We start from the raw sequence: 14,009 nt of genomic DNA, 5'->3' as shown, positions 1-14,009 counted from the left end.
CCCAATCACCTGAGGTAGACACTCTAGGACGTGCACCCCTTTGTGGGCTGTGTGCACAGTCTTGTTGTAGTTAAGCCTTGATTGCTGCTGGTATCACTGGGAGGAATTGACCTCCAGGCCAATTGGCTTTGAAGACCAGCTGTGTCTATAATGGAAGAGCGGCTATGCAGGAGATACCCTTATGGGGCAGGACTTACTTCAGTAGGGCTTTGGTGCTCACTGAGTCTGCCCCTTGAGTATGTCACTTATGGATGTGAAGAGTTGTAATCTGGTATTGTCTGACACTGACCACTGGGTGCACTGGCTCTTGGATCTCCAAGGAGGTGCAAAGTCAGCCACTGCCTGCTGCCACCCAGCAGGAGCTACAGAGAGATCATCAGATTCTTCTTCTTTGTATCGGGTTTGGAATTGCCCAGACAAGGCCCAGCTGTGAAGCAAGGCAGGCTGCTGCTGCCAACCTTGGGCCTTCTTTTAGTAGCTTTGGGGCTCCCTGACCCAGCTGCTGCCTGTTTGATATGTTTTAGGCTGAAAAAGGACAGGCCATTCATATGCAAAAGCTTCTGGGCACAGCTTGGGTGGGGTTGTAAATTGGGTTGGGGCGGGTCTCGGGCAATCACCAGGGTGGAGCAAACAGCAATGGCTGCCAGTCAGCCCTGCACAGGAGAGGTCCCAGCACAGGAACAATGACTGCTGTGAGGACCTCCGTCTGAAAGAAAGCCTCCCTCGCGTTCCTGCCCCGATGCCATACAGTCCAGTTTCTCCCCATATGTGTCTGGGTCCTCCAGAGTCTCACCTAGAACTTGAGTTCAGAGCAAGTGGGAGCTTGTGTCTCCCTCCCGATTAAAAAAGCAGTGCACCTGGGTGCCGGTCTGTTCCATGCCTCTATACCTCCTACCAGTCTCAGTGCTCTTTCTTCACCTCTCTGGTTGTAATTCTTCCACTTAGTCAGCTTTCCCATGGTTCTGGATGATAGTTGTTCTGTCTTTTAGTTGTAATTTTGATGTTGTGAGAGGCAGCAAGTACAGGTATTTACCTATGCTGCCATCCTAGAATATTTCTTAGTTTCCTGTGGTTGCCATAACAAATTCCCACAAACCAGGTGACTTAAAGCAACAGAAATTTATACTCTCACAGTTCAGATGTCAGCAGGGTTAATTCCTTCTGGAGCTCTGAGCGAGAATCTGTTCCATGCTTGGTGGTTGCCAGCGATGCTTGGTGTTCCTTAGCTTGTAAATGCATCACTTCCATCTCTGCCTCTGTCTCCATATGGCCTTCTTCCCTGTGTTTCTTTACATGGCCTTTCTCTGACACCAGCCATTGGCTTTAGGACCTGCCCAATTTGGTAAAGTCACATTCTGAAGTTCTGGGTAGACATGAATTTTTTTTTGTGGGGGGGGGCATTATTCTACATGGTTCATAGTGTTCATTCATTTAACAAGTACCTATTGAATACCTGTGTGCTAGGCCCTGTGTTAGTTATTAGGGATAGAGTGATGAACAAGACAGATGTCTTATGTCCTATATGAAGTTTACCGTCCTTATAGCCCAGACAAATACTAAACAGATGGTTATTAGTACAATAAAAATTATGAAAGGGGAAACACTGAAGGCAATGATATTGCATGAGAAGAGACCTAAACCATCTGAGGTGGTTGGAGAGTAATTCAAAAGACCTCCTTGTGGAAGGAACATCTAAGCTGAAATCAAACAGCCAATAGATATTAGCCAGGTGCAGAGTATAGAGACCAGTTTATACCACCTAGTGCTATGTATGAGAATTTGCACTTTAACAAGCGCTTCAGTGTTGCTCATGCATGATGGACTTTGAGAATCGTTGCTCTGGGGCCTCAGCTGACCCTAAATGGACCCCATTCTCCCCATCAACTGTGGGGAAGACCTCTCTCCCTCTGCTCTCCCACTCAACCCTGTGAACTGAGGCAAGGTGGGGAGTCCCCTTAGTACTGAGCCTCTCATTTGGACACATGGACCCCCTTTCCACTGCTGTGTGCAATCACCTAAATAAAACATGTTGCTTATATCAAATTTAGATTTTTCTCCTCCTTCAGTGGGCATTCTCCAACTTTTCCCTTCCCCCAACCCTACTCTATTTTCTGTCACATAGCAAGCCTATTGCTTTGCATGTTAGTGGATAATTTGTTTGCCATTGAATTATGGAAGGCTATTTTTCTCTTGAAAACATCATTTAAAAAAAAATAGGTAAGGACTTACTAATGCCATTTTATTATTTCCTGCCTATTTGGTACCACTGTAGTTCCTTTCTTACCTTCTTGCTGCTTTTCGTAGAAAACATCTTCAATGTATGTTGCACTCATTTATTGTGTTGTATAAAGAAAAGGTGGCTATTTTTTCATTTCTCATCTTCATCAGCACAAAAAGGCATTATTGTAAAGTATCTTTCCTTCAGAATAAAAGACAGAGATGGTCCACAATAACGTTTTCCAAATATCATAATTGTGAAGCAAGATTTGGGGCTGTTTCTCAGAAAAACCCTAGTAGATTCTTCCAATATGGTTCCTCTGTAAGATTGGTGAAACCAACATTTAAAATTGAAAGAATCTTGGGGGTCCTAAAAATTCTGAAAGACCATCATCCCCTTTATTTTACAGATGAGGAAAATTAAATCTGAAGGTGAGATGAGGTACATAGTCACTCTTAGCCAAAGAATTCAAAACACTTCTTTCTCAAAAAATGGTTATTTTATTTATTTTTAATGATTTTGGTCTTCACCTTACTTTGCATGTGTAACCCTGCTCTCTATGCCTGGATCTCCAGGTTTTTTATCTGTATTTGTTGCCCCTGAACTCATAAGAAACCCGCAACCTCCTTGCTCAGGAGTTGGGGCCGCAGAGAAGCGTCAGTTCATATCAGGTCTAGGGGTCTGGCCCCTACACTGGAGCGTGGGCATCAGAGCCCTTTTCAAAGGTTAAGCATGTCTTAAACATACAGAAAGGAAAAAAAATATTCTAAAGCCATTTTTCATTCGTTGTCTTTAGTCTAAAAATAGGGTGACAGAGGGATCGTGGGATAAGCAGCCGGAGCAGGGAAGAGTCGGTTGCCACAGTAACCAATGAGCCATTTCGCTGCATTTGCCTTGAGTGTGTGATATCTGGGAGGATTTTCCCCCCTTTCCTTCTCATGTGCGTGGGGGTGGGGGTAGGTGGTGGGGGCATTTTTAGATTATATAATATGGAACCACATTCCTTCCGGAGTCAACCATTCTGTATGAAAATGCCCTTCCCTTTTAATCCTGCCCTCTCCTCCCTGCGAACAGCCTAGGGTCATTGACTTTGCTGGGGACCTTGAGAAAAGATTATGATCACACCCATCTCTATGTACAGTACTGCCTTTCTTGAACACTTTCCCAAAATTTTTAAAAACCCTTGCCCGAGGATATTTTTTAAATTGATTTGAGAGAGAAAGAAGAAGAAGAAGGGAGGGAAGCAGGGTGCGGGGAGAGAGAGAGAGAGAGAGAGATGGATCAGTTGCCTCCCATAAGTGCCCCACTGGGGATGAAATCTGGAACCTGAGTATATGCCCTGATGGGGAATCACACCCAAGACCCTTCTGTGCATGGGATGACACTCCATCCAACTGAGCTATACCCGCTAATATTAGGCAACACTTCCCTAATAGTTGACACCCTGGCCTCATAGAAATATTTCCCCCCCAAATTCAGTCAGGTCCCCAAATGCTCCAGGCTCCTGCAGCCTGCTCCCCCGGTTCAGGAGACCACTGGGCTTCCCTGTGTTCCAGAGAAGAGAAAGGCAGCCCTTGTGTGGGTGGAGTCTGCTAAGTCACTCTGAAGATGACCTGGTTCCGCTGCTGTGACCTTAAAAAAGGTACAGGAGAGGGTAACCCCTTAAATATATAGTAGCTCTTTCAAAATGCTATGTGAGAGTGAGCCTGCAATGGCAGGCAGGGGCTGGGGCAGGGGCAGGGGCAGGGGCAGGAGGAGGCATGGATGGACAAGCAGATTTAGAAAGAAGTGCAAAGGATGAACATTTATTCAATGCCTGCTCCCTGCCAGGCACTGTGCTGGCTGCTTTCGGTATGATAGCTCTTACAGCCACAGTGCCCGCTCAGAAATGTCAGGTAATTATTAGCCCAAGGTGGTGGGTTCAGGATTCAAGCCCAGATCTATTAGCCTCCCAAGCCAGTGCTCTTTATGCTCTGATGTGGATGGATGCATATCCAGTTTCCAGGATCTTTTTCTGCCCAATTCTCGTCCTCATTCTCCTCAACTCCCTACAGTCCTCATTCTCCACAAGGCGGCCTGTGTCCTCGCATGGCACCCCTCCATGCTTCAGACCTTTCACGACTCCTTGTCATCACAATACATCTTTCATCTCTTCCATTCATAAAGAGCCCAGTAGGTGCCTGGAGAGCTAATCAGTTTAAATGAAAATGTAAAAATGTGTTCAGTGTATCCACATGGGTTAAAAGGATACATGAAAAGCTCCAATTTTGGCTGCTTATTAGGGTGATCAGATATGAATGAGAAGCTGAATGGGAGTGTATTAGAAATCATTTTTTAGTTGCAGTGATCAAAATCCAATCTGAATTCATCTAAGCAAGAAAGAATACATGAGCTAAAGTAGAGGGGAAGTCAGGAGTGGATTTTCCACAGGGATTCCGGAGGTTCAGTGGCTAGCATCAGAACTTTCTGTTCCTTAGCTCTGCTTGTCTCTGAGTGGCTTTATCCTTGCTTACCACAGACAAAAAATTGGTGACATGCCTTCTGATGTACATCTTTCCAACCTCCATGACTTAAGAGGCAAGAGTCTCTTCCAACTCCAAATTGGAGAGTTCCAGGGGCAGAAAGCTTTTGGTTAGCTTGGGTTGGGTCTTATGCTCACCCTGGACCAGTCACTTTGGTCATGAGAATGGGATACTGTCACTGACCATGTTGTGTCTCAGGTTAGGGAGGTGATAGTCTGTGATGGAGAGCCACAAGAAGAACATGATTCAAATAGTTTTCTTTATTATGTTCATGCTCAGTCCACTCTTGTTTGACCACAGAACCAGACTTCTTAACCACAGACTGCTTACTAGCATTTTGAGGTGGACCCATGTTCCATAGATAATACTTTTGAAAATACTCTCATAGAGATAAATCGTGGTAACAATTAAAATGTCAGATTCACAAGGACCTTTAGAAATGTCTGAACACTCTTTTTAAATTAAACGTTCAAATTGAAGAAAATTGTAGATTCACCTGCAGTTGCAAGAAATAATTCTGAAAAATCCAGTGTACTCTTCACTGAGTTTCCCTTAATGGTATCCTTAATGGTAACATGTTGCAAAAACAATTCTAGACTATGACCATCAGGTTATTGACATCAAGACACCGACTATTTTCATAACCACAAAACTGTTCATGTTGCCCTGTTATAGCCATGCTTCCTTTCCTTCTGTCCCACCCACTCTGTAATTCCTGGAAACCATTAATCTATTCTCCATTTTTATAATTTTGCCATTTCAAGAATGTTATATAGATGGAATCATATAGATGGAACCCCTTTGGGGTTGTCCACTTTTACGCATCATAATTCTCTGGAGAATTATGTGCACCAACAGTTAGTTTGTTCCTGTTTATTGCTGAATAGTATTCTGAGGTATGTTACCACTTACCCATTAAAGGACACCTTGTTTGTTTTCATTTTGGGACTATTATGAATAAAGCTGCAATAAACATTCATGTACAAATTTTGTATGAATATAAGGTATTTTTAAAAAATATAAATACCCAGACTGCAATTGCTTGGGTCATAGGGTACTTGTGTGTTTAATTTTTGAGAGTATAAGAACTCTTTGCCTAGCCCTAGATCCTGAAGATTTTCCCTTATGTTTTTTCCTGAAAGTTTTATAGTTCTATGTTTTAGATTTAAGTCTGTGATTCATTTTTTAAAATGATTTTATTGATTTCAGAGAGAGGAAGGGAGAGGGAGCGAGAAATAGAAACATCAATGATGAGAGAGAATCATTGATTGGCTGCCTTCTGCATGCCCCCTACTGGGGACTGAGCCAGTAACCCAGGCATGTGCCCTGACCAGGAATTGAACTGTGACCTCCTGGTTCATGGGTTGATGCTCAACCACTGAGTCACACTGGCTGGGCAGTCTGTGATTCATTCTGAGTTAATTTTGTATAAGGTGTGAAACTTGGGTCAAACTTTATTATTATTATTTTACCTGTGGATGTCTATTTGTTACAGCACCATTTTTCTTTATTCATTAAGGTATTACATATGTGTCCTTATCCCCCCATTGCCTCCCCAACCCCTGCTCATACCCTCATTCCCCTAGTGTCTGTGTCCATTGGTTATGCTTATATGTATGCATGCAAGTCTTTTGGTTGATCTCTCCCTTTTCCCCCACCCTCCCCTGCCTTCCAGCACCATTTTTTTAAAGCTATCTTTTCTCCCTCGCACTGTTTTGCACCTTTGTAACAAATATGTTGGGCAAATTTGTGTGGGTCTATTTCTGCATTCTCTATTCTTTTCTCCTGATCTATGTGTCTCTCTGTCTGCCAATACCACACAGTCTTTGCTACCGTAGTTGGAGAATAAGTATTGAAATTAGATATTGACTTCTTCTACTGTTTTGGACTGAATATTTGTATCTGCCTCCTACCAAATTCTTATGTTGAGGCCCTAGTCCTCCAGTGTGGCTGTATTTGGAGACAGAGCCTAACTGGAGATAACTGAGGTTAAATGAGGTCATTATGATGGGGCCTGATCCGATAGGATTAGTGTCCTTATAGAAAGAGAGCTCTCTTTCTCTGCAGGTACACTCAGAGGAAGGGCCATGTAAGGATGCACTGAGAAGGCCACTGTCTGCAAGCCAGAAACTGAACCTTGCCCGAATCTTGATATTGGGCTTTTCAGCTTCTAGAACTATGAGAAAATAAATATCTGTTGTTTAAGGAACCGAGTATGTGTTTTTTGTTACAGAAGCCCTAGCAGACGAATACACTAATTAAAAAAAATTCAATACATAAACTTTTTAGTCAAGTCTGTTTTAATGATTTTTGTTTCTTTGCCTTTTAATACACATTTTAGGATAATCTTGTCTACAACTATAAAGGATCTTGCTGGGATGTGGATAGGAATTACTTTAAACTTTTATATTAATTTGGGGAGAATTAACATCTCCACCATGTTGAGTCTTTCCACCCAGAAACATAATATATCTCTCCATTTATTTAGGTTTTTTATTTCTTATATCAATATTTTTAGTTTTCAGCATACAAGCTCTATACATGTTTTATTAGATCTACACATGAGTATTTCCTTTTTTTAGCACTTATAAATGATACTTATTTTTAATTTTGATATCTACATTGTTAGTATATATAAATACATGTGAATTTTATGTGTTTAACTTGTATTCTGTGACCTTGCTTAATTCACTTATTTGTTCTATGTGGATTTTTTGTAAATTACTTGGGTTTTTCTATGCACACAATCATGACTTCTGCAAATAGGGACAATTTTCTTTCTTTCTCTCTATCTGTATGCTTTTTATTTCTTGCTTAATTACACTGATTAGAATTTCAAACACTATCTATATATATAAAAAGCCAGCAATCAGAACGCTGTAATGACCAGTCGCTATGACGCCCACTGTGATCAACCTCCGCAGCCCCTCCCCCCAGCCGGCCCTGCTCTGATTATAAGGCTATTCACATAATTTATTTTATTTTGAGTGAGTTGTGGTAGTTTGTACTTTTTTTATTTTTAAAGGAATTGGTCCATTTCAACTAAATTGTTAAATGTATGGGTGTTGAGTTGTTTGCAACATTTCCTTGTTATCCTTTTGATGTTGGCAGAGTCTGTAATAATATCCCTAGTTTCATTCCTGATTCTTGTAATTTGTATCTTCTCTGTTTTTTTCTTTGTCAGTCTTGCTAGAGATTTGTCAGTTTTATTAATTTAAACAAGAAAAAGTCACCAGGTAGGGGAATTTTTCTGTCATTATTTCTTCAAATAGGTTTTCAATATCTTGTTCTCTCTCTTCTTCTGGCACCCCCATAGTGTGAATGTTGGTATGCTTGAAGTTGTCCAGAGGCTCCTTACACTATCTTCATATTTTTGGGTTCTTTTTTGTTTTTGCTCTTCTGGTTGGGTGTTTTTTGCTTCCTTGTATTTCAAATTGTTGATTTGATTCTCAGAATCCTCTAGTCTACTGTTGAATCCCTGTATATTATTCTTTATTTCATTCAGTGTATGCTTAATTTATGACTAGTCCTTTTCTATTTTTTGGAGATTTCTAGAAGATTTTTGAGTAACCTTATAACTGTGGTTTTGAACTCTATATCCAGTATTTTGCTTTCTTCCATTTCTTTCATTTGTGACATCTTTCTTTGTCTCTACATTTTGCTTCCCTGTGTTTGTTTCTATGTATTGGGTAGAGCTGCTATGTCTCTCTGTGTTGGTAGAGTGGCCTTGTATAGTAGGTGTTCTAAAGCAGTGGTCGCCAACCTTTTAGACCTCATGGACCACCAGTGGTCCACGGACCACTGGTTGATGAGCACTGCTCCAAAGGTTTCCTTAAACCAGTGGTCACCAACCTTTTGGACCTCCCAGACCACGAGTGTTCTAAAGGGCCCAGTGGCTCAGCCTCCCCAATCACCTGAGCTGGGCACTTTAGGTGCACCCCTTTGTGGGCTGTGTGCATGGTCTTGTTGTAGTTGAGACTTGATTGCTTTTGGTGTCACTGGGTGTAATTGACCTCCAGGCCAAATGGCTGTGAGGACCAGCTGCAACTACAGTGGGAGAGCTGCTGGCACCCCTATGGAGCAGGTCTTGCTTCAGTGGGTCTTTGGTGCTCACTGAGTCTGCCCTTTGAGTGTGTTGCTTATGGATGTGAAGAGTTGTAATCTGGTATGGTCTGACACTGACCACTGGGTACACTGGCTCTTGGGTCTCCAGGGAGGTGCAAAGTCAGCTACTGCCTGGGGCCACCCAGCAGGAGTTATAGAGAGATCTGTGGATTCCTCCTCTTTATATAGGATTTGGAAGTGCCCAGATGAGGCCCAGCTGTGAAGCAAGGCAGGCTGATTCTGGTGCCAGGGCCTTTTATTGATAGGTTTGGGGCTCCCTGACCTAGCTGTAGCTTACTTGAGAGATTTTAGCCTGAGCAAGGACAGGCCATTCATATGCAAAAGCTACTGCTCACAGCTTGGGTCGGGCTGTAAATTGGATGAGGCGGGATCTTAAAGAATCACCACGGCAGAGCAAAAAGAAATGGCTGTCAGTCAGCCCTGTGACTGGGGAAGTCCCAGCATAGGAACAATGATCCCTATGAGCATTTCCATCTTGAAGAAAGCTGTCCCTGAGTTCCTGCCCTGATGCCAGACAATCTAGTTCCTCCTCATATGTGTCTGTGTTCCCCAGAGCCTTGCCCTGGTGCTGGAGCTCAGAGGAAGCGGGACCTTGTAAGTTCAGTTCATGGTGCTGGATTTTTTAAGAGGAACAGCTGGGTCTCTGGCAGCCTCTGTGTCACTGAGCCCCAATATGCACTGGTTTTTACAGCCCATAGTTCTTACTGCCTGTAGGGACATCTTTTCCCAGCTCTGGGACCCTAGACTGGGGGTTTGGTGTGGGGCTTGGATGCTTTGCTCCTTCAGGTGGCCTCTGCAGAGATGATCTTCCTCCTGATTAAAAAAGCGGCACCAGCCCATTCCGGGCCTCCGCACCTCCTACAAGTCTCAGTGTGCTTTCTTCTTTACTTCTCTAGAAGTAGGACTTCCATTCAGCCAGCTTTCCAGTGGTTCTGGATAATGGTTTTCCTGTATTTTAGTTGTAATTTTGATGTGGTTGTGGGAGGTGGCAAGTACAGGTGTTTACCTATGCCACCATCTTCAAAATCTCTCTGCTAATCTGTTCTTGGTTGACAAGTTCTTGCATGCTGTCTGTTTTATCCACTATAACCTTAACATATTAATCATAGCTGTTTTAAATTCCCTGTCTGATAATTCCAACATTGCTGCCATATTGGTCTGGTTCTGTTGTTTGCTCTGTCTGTTCAAATTGTGCTTTTACATTTTAGTACGCTTTGCAGTTTATTTTTGATAGCTGGATGTGATGTACTGAGTAAAAAGAACTGCAGTAAACAGGCCTAAGGTAGGAGATGGGTGGGAAGTGTTCTCTCATCCTATGATAATGTCTCAGTCTTTTAGGGAGCTTATGCTCCTGAACTGTGAACTTTTCAGCAGTGCTTCTCAGCTCCCCCCCACTCCCCGCCTCCCTTCCAAGGTGAGGCAGGATGGCTAGAGTGGAATAGAGTTGGGTATGTCCCTTCTTTCAGGTTGGCTAGACTCTGATAAAACTCTAGCAGGTTAGATAATTTCTCTTGGAGGCAGGCCTTGTCAAGAACAGAATCTTCTGGAGTATTCCCCTCCCACTGTCAGAAGCACAAGGGGACTTCCCCCCCAATATTCATTCCAAGAATCTGGTAGAACTCCTAGAGGTGAAGCTCACAAAATTTAGGGCCCCCACATGACTGGCCCCCCTGGTGTTTTTAACTCTCAGACTTGTCTACACTGACCCTCCAGCAAATTGTTGATTATAGCACTGGTTCTTGTGAAAGTTTCTGCTCGTGAGTTTCTGCTCTGGTTAGTTGTGATTGTCTGTATTCACCTATCTCTCCAATTTAAGGAGCAGCAGTTTGCCCTGTGACCTCACTTCTCTAATGGATATAAAAAGAGTGGTTGATTTTTCAGTTAGTTCAGGTTTTTGCTTGTTGTTAGAAGATAGTAATGACTTCCAAGCCCCTTACATGCTGGGCCAGAGACCAGAACTTCAAGCTCACATATGCAGCTGCCACCCACCACCACCACTCCCGTATCCCAACCATCAGTGAGTCTTATGGGTTCTACCACCAACACACAGCTGAATCCATCTACTTCTTTCCCACTTTGACTGCTATTTAATCCAGCATTATCTTTTGCCTAAATAACTTCAATAGTTTTCTAAATTATCGCCTGGCTCTTCTATTCTGCAATCAATTTTCCATTGCAATTTGAGTGATCTTTAAAATAAAACCAGAGCCCTAGCTGTTTTGGCTCAGTGGATAGAGCATCGGCCTGGGGACCAAAGGTTCCCTGGTTTGATTCCAGTCAAGGGCACATACCTGTGTTGCAGGCTTCTCTCTAGCCTGGGCCCTGGTTGGGGTGCGTGCAGGAGGCAACCAATCAATGTGTTTCTCTCACATCGATATTTCTCTTTGTCTTTCCCTTTCTCTTAAAATTAATGGAAAAATATCCTCAGGTGAGGATTAAAAAGTAATAATAATAAAATAAAAACCAGATATAACTACCCTTTAGAAGTGCCAAGGCTTCCCTTTGTACTTAAAATAAAATGCATTAAAAATAGTTTGATTTTTAGAGAAAGAAGAAAGGAGAGACAGAGAGAAAGAAACATCGATGTAAGAGCGAAACATCCATTGGCCACCTCCTGCATGCTCCCCAGTGAGGATTGAGCCTGCAACCTGAGCTGTGCCCTTGACTGGGAATTGAACCAGCAACCTCTCTCTGCACAGGATAACATCCAACCAACTGAGCCACATCAGTAACGGCCTAAAATGCATTTAAAAATAATGTTCCACAAGACCCTATATGATATAGCCCTGCCTGATTCTCTGAATTCATCTCTACTTCCTCAGCCACTTCACTCTAGTATAGGCCTTGTGTTTGCATTTTGATGTGTTTCTTAGCAGCTGGGGATGCCATAAAACATTACCATAGACTGGGTGACAAACAACAAACATTTATTTCTCACAGTTATGGAGTTTGGAAGTGCAAGATCAGGGTGCCAGCATGATCAGGTTCTGGTGAAGGCCCTTTTCCTGATTCCAGATGGCTTTCTTCTCGTTGTATCCTTACATGGTGAAGAGAGAGTGAGCTAGCTCTCTGGCCTCTTGTTAAAATATATTTTTATTGATTTTAGAGAGAGGAAGAGAGGGGGATAGAGTGATAGAAACATTGATAAGAGAGAAACATATATTGTCTGCCTCCTGCACACCCCCTAATGGGGATCAAGCCTTGACCAGGAATCAAACTGTGACCTCTATGGTTCATGGGCCAGTGTTCATCCACTGAGCCACACCTGGCAGGGCTCTCTGGCCTCTTCTTATAAGGGCACTAATCCCATTCATAAGGTCTCTACTCGCATGACATAATCACCTCCAAATACCATTACATTAGAGATCAGATTTCAACATAGGAATTTTGCGGAGATATAAACATTTAGTCCATAACAATGTGCTAAGATCATATCAGCCTTAGGGCCTTAACATTAGCTCTTCCCACTGCTTGAAATGAACCTCCCCATTCTTTACATGGCTGGCACCATCTTGTCAACCAAACCTCAGTTTAATTTGTACATCTTCAGTGTGATGGTTAGCTTATGTGTCAACTTGGCTAGGCTATGGTGCCCAGTTAGTCAGTCAAACACCAATACAGGTGTTTCTGTGAAGGTATTTTGTAGGTAGAGTTAACATTTATAATAATTGACTTTAATTAAAGGAGATTTTCTTTAATAATGTGGGTGGGCCTCATCTAATCAGTTGAAAGACCTTAAAAAGGAAACAGGTTTTTCTGAGGGAGAAGAAATTTTGCCTCAAGATTGCAGCATCAGCTCCTGCCTGAGAGCTCCAGCCTGCTGGCCTGCCTTACAGGTTTTGAACAACCACATAAGGCAATTCCTTGAAATAGATCAATAAGTGTGTGTGTGTGTGTGTGTGTGTGTGTGTGTGTGTGTGTGTCCCCTCTCTCTGGTCTGTTTCTCTGCTGTTTCCTTGGAGAACCCTGACCTACACACTCAGAGACAGCTCATCTGACCTGCTGCTCTCTATTAGTTCTTCCCCAGGTCACTCTTTAGGGCCAATGTTCACAATAGCCTTGCTTTTGTTTTCTTTGTGTCACTCATCTCTCTTGGTCATTTGTTTGTTTGTTTATTATTTATCTCTCCCATTTCCTTAAAGGAATGTGAAAGCAGTGGTACCTTGTCTGCTTTATTACCCTTCTGTACCCACCATCTATCTCATGAATATTGCCTTGCCTTCTTCACCACAAGACCTAGTCTCTTTTTCCAAACTTGATCTAGTACCAACCTAGAGAGATGTATTCTTGACTATCCTGGTAGAACAGGATGTAAAAATGGGACTCTCTTAATGTCTTTTTTACCCAAGGCCTAAAAAAGTAGGTCAATAACAGCCTTGAAAATAGAATAGGTCAAAAGTATCTCCACATTCTAACAGGAAGTGTTGAGCTACCTAAGTAGGGGTTGAAAAACTGGTGTTCTGCACCTTAATAGCCACTCACACACCTGGCCAGTGGGGAGGAGTAAGGGTACTTCCTCTTCACTCAGAACCCAGGTAGGGGGCTTCAATGGAAACACTAAGGATTTGTCTGCCTCCTCCCTGTGAAACATAAAGGCAAGTGGCTGAGGCTGCAGGTGCTTGCTGGGCTGGTTGAGGAAGGAGAGGTGGCTCATGAGGAGCTTGGTGGGAGAGGGAAGCAGAGTTTCTGTGGCTCATATGTACACAGATGTGGGCCTTGCTGAGTGAGAAGGCTGGCGGGGGTTTCTCTTTTACACTGCCTGAGCAGGCTCCCTACAAAGGGCAGGAACCCACAGTGGAAAGTGTGATATCAGGTGTCCAGTTGCTGAAGGAGGAAACGTCAGTGACCTATCTGAGGAGATGCAGTTCTTGCCTCAAAGGAATTGCAGATAAGCCATTCCCAGTGGTGTGTGGGAGCATTTCTGACGCGCATGTGAAAATGCCAGGAGAGGAAATGTCTCAAACACCTGCCAGTCTCAGAGTGCAAGTGCTGCCAGCTTACAGCTCTGCCAGTCCCATCAGACCTTCCCTGTCTGTGGTGCAGCTGGCCAGGCAACTCTGCTAACACATTAACCCCTACATCTCAATGGCTTAAGCAGTAATGGTTTTATTTTTATTTACACCCAAATCTATTTGCATCCCATG

The sequence above is a fragment of the Myotis lucifugus genome, unplaced genomic scaffold (genome assembly GCF_000147115.1).
Source record: "Myotis lucifugus unplaced genomic scaffold, Myoluc2.0 scaffold_10, whole genome shotgun sequence".
Lineage (NCBI taxonomy): Eukaryota > Metazoa > Chordata > Mammalia > Chiroptera > Vespertilionidae > Myotis > Myotis lucifugus.
The sequence above is the reverse complement of the archived record's forward strand: the minus strand, read 5'-3'. Positions refer to the sequence as shown.